Source organism: Saccopteryx leptura, chromosome 6 (assembly GCF_036850995.1).
Source record: "Saccopteryx leptura isolate mSacLep1 chromosome 6, mSacLep1_pri_phased_curated, whole genome shotgun sequence".
NCBI lineage: Eukaryota > Metazoa > Chordata > Mammalia > Chiroptera > Emballonuridae > Saccopteryx > Saccopteryx leptura.
In genome coordinates, this window is record NC_089508.1 from 7205921 (window position 1) to 7209292 (window position 3372).

Sequence of the window (3372 nt, forward strand, 5' to 3'; positions counted from 1 at the left end):
CTCTGTTTTGGGAGGATGAATCCTCTCTTAAGCATACTAGTCAATCACAACGAAGATCGTCGTCACAGTGAATGCAACCTGAGTTACATTAGACACCGTACAAAAGGTCCCCCCCCCCTTTTTTTTTACTCAAAGCAGTTTTTTTCTGGATCTGCTGAGTTCCGCACGTTGCAGAGGTAAGAACACAGAGGCACGGGGCTCTGGTTCACCAGTCCTGCCAAGGCAACAGGGCGGTGTATCAACCAGGGTTCTCTGGAGAAACAGAACCGACATGACATAGATAGATCACTTACATGCGAGTATGGAGGCGGAGAAGCCCCCGCGAGTGGGACACCCAGGAGAGCTGCTCCTAAAGTTTTAAAAACCAGAGAAGCTCTAGTTGTAAGTCCCCGTGGGGGCAGAAGCTGATGTCTCTGCCCAAACAGACAGAGAGAACAAATCCCCTCTTTCTCTGCCTGTCTGCCCTACCCAGCCCCTCAGCAGATTAGATGATGTCCACCCGCACTGGGGACAGCGGCGTGCCTCACTCAGTCCACTGATTCCCATGTTCATCTGTGCTGTAAGCACCCTCAAAGACACGCCCAGATGGACATTCCACCGGGCACCCCACGTTCCGTCTGAGTTGACGGGAATTACTCCTCACAGCCAGCACGGGGCAGAGGCAGGAGGGACCACTCGGTGGTCTGAATGTCTTCCCTCCCTTCCGCTTTCTATGCTGTTGAAACGGATTCTGCCATCCCCTCCTTCCCTGCTCTCCAGGAAGAGGAGAAGCCCTTTTATCTGTGTTTCTTATTGAGGTCGCTTCTTCACACTTACATTTCATTAAGTGAAAGTTATCTATTACCCTTTCTCCTTGAAATTCAGTATTTCCTAACAGTCAACTCTATCTGTCCCTGGAGCTCTGAGTGCCGCCGAGAGAGTCTAGATCCTGACCTGCGTGGCCCCAGAGTCCTTTGGCTCTTCCCTCACCTCCAGGGTCCAGCAATTGTGACAAGGGTCTCTTAATTTGCCTTCTCTAAATATGCCTCGCCTCTGTTAAAATGAACCCCCCAGCCCTCCGAAGAGCCTCTATTTCTCCCCAAGATCTGTCCCAGCCTGTTACATTAACATCTTCTCTGCAAAATCTTACACTAGATACAATGTTTTTATTCCAACGTGTGAAGTAAAGGCTGGCAAAACATGTTTTAAAATAAAATTGACTTGTCTACTAGGATGTCATGTCTTTCTCAGATATGAAGTTGCAACTCTCTAAATTCAAGTAAAACACATGACAGTTTAGGTGACAGAAGGTCAGATAATCTTTCAGGAACCTTGCACTGTGAGGATACCTACCTACAGGATTAGGTTGTTCCGTAATTTTTTATTTGAGGAAACTGAGGACCGGGGATATTGAGTCACTTATTCAAGATCACTCAGGTAGTTTCCACAAGAATATTAAAACATTGGATGTTCCGGGCTTAAATTTTCCTGCTAATGGCTAAGTCATCATGACCACAGTAGATTACAAAGCCTGAAGGGTAGTTGTCATCCCCTCATAATTCTCCTTCTGTCCTATTTCAGTGATAAACTCTGATCCTCAAAACGTAACATTCACATATCCAAAGATCATAGCCCTTTCAGTCGCTCGGAAACCTTGAGCAGAATAGAAAGTAGTATTTCAGATAGCCAAGATCTGGAATCAACCCAAGTGTGTGTCAGTGGGTGGGTGAATAAAAATGTTGTGGTATATTGACACAGTGGAATACTACTCAGTCACAAAAAAAAGAGGGAAATCTTACCCTTTGTGACAGCACGGATGGACCTGGAGAGTGTTACACTAAGTGCAATAAGCCAGTCAGAGAAAGACAAGTACCGTATGCTTTCACTCTTATGTGGCATCTAATGAACAAAATACACTTCCAAACAAGACAGAAACAGAGTCACAGATACGGAGGACAGCTGTCAGAGGGGCTGGGGGTTGTGCAGCTGGGTGAAAAAGGTGAAGGGTTTAAGCAAGGAAAAAATAAACTCGTAGACACAAACAGCAGGGTGATTCCAGGAAGGAAAAGAGGGGTTGGGGAGGTAAATGAGGGTCAGGAGGGAATAGTCGGTGTCGGAAGGAGACGTGTCCCGAGGTGAGCGCATGAAGCAGGGTACAGAGATGCATTACAGAAGGCTGCACCTAAAACCTGTGTGTTCTCATTGACCAGTGTCACCCCAATCCATTAGTTAGAAAACGCTAAAGAGTGCTTACTTCTCTGCCAGGCGGTGTGTTTTCTGTGCATCATTGCATTTAATCCCCAGAAGAACTTGAGAAGGTACTTACATATCCTATTTTATAAACGGGGAAACTGAGATTTAGAAAGATGAAAGAAACTGCTCGGAACCGCTACCGGACTGTAAGGGACAAGCGACGTGTCTGATCTTGGTTCCTCTGTCCCCGAAGCTCCAGCTTCTCACAGAAAGTCGTTCTGCCCCTCAGGAGATATGGTGGCGCCGGGGGGCCATCTGGGACACGTGGGACCTGCCACCCCTGTACTGACCGGACCCTTGGGTGGAGCAGGCCAGCAGAGGGGCCTCCGTCCACAGGAAGTCCAGACTGGGGGGGCAGTGGAGACTGCGGAGGAGAGGATGAGGGTCCTGCAGGGGGCAGTCAATGCAGGACTCAGAGACAGGTGACATTTGGTGCCTGAGAATCTGGAGGTTGTGGCAGAGTGAGGATGGAGAACTGGAAGTGGAACGGACAGGCAGACTGGCAGCCAGCTAGGATGGGCATTCCGCCATGGGAGAGTGGGAAAGCCCGCCACTGGCAGCAGCACGATGAACCCCGTGGGCAGTGGGGTCCTGACTGCGGAACGGGTGCGCGTTCCCCTGAAACACCCCCCGTGTGAGTGTCCCACGGCTTCAGTAACAAACGCCCACAAGCGTCGTGGCTCCCAACACCACAAACCTCTCCTACAAGCACGGGAGTCACACGCTCATACGTCTCACTGGGTGGAAACCGGGACGTTGGCAGGGCCACGTGTCGTCTGGAGGCTGGCGGGAGACTCTGGTCCCTTGTTCTTTCCCGCGGCTGCCCCCCGCTGCCTGACGCATGGCCTTTCCTCCCCCTTCACAGCCAGCCCTGTGACATCTTCCAACCTGCCCTCCTGCGTCTGCCCCACGTCACCTCCGAGTCCCCACTCCGGCCTTCCTCATGTCAGGAGCCGTGTGCTGATAGTGAGCTCATCTGCATAACGTGAGAGATTGTCCCTCATCGAGGTCCTTAATGTGGTCGTGCCTGCAAAGTCCCTTCGCCAGACAAAGTGACACGTATCCACAGATCGTGAGGACAAGGGCACAGACATTTTTGGAGGGGAGTCATCTTTCTACTGACCACACGGTGTAAGGACC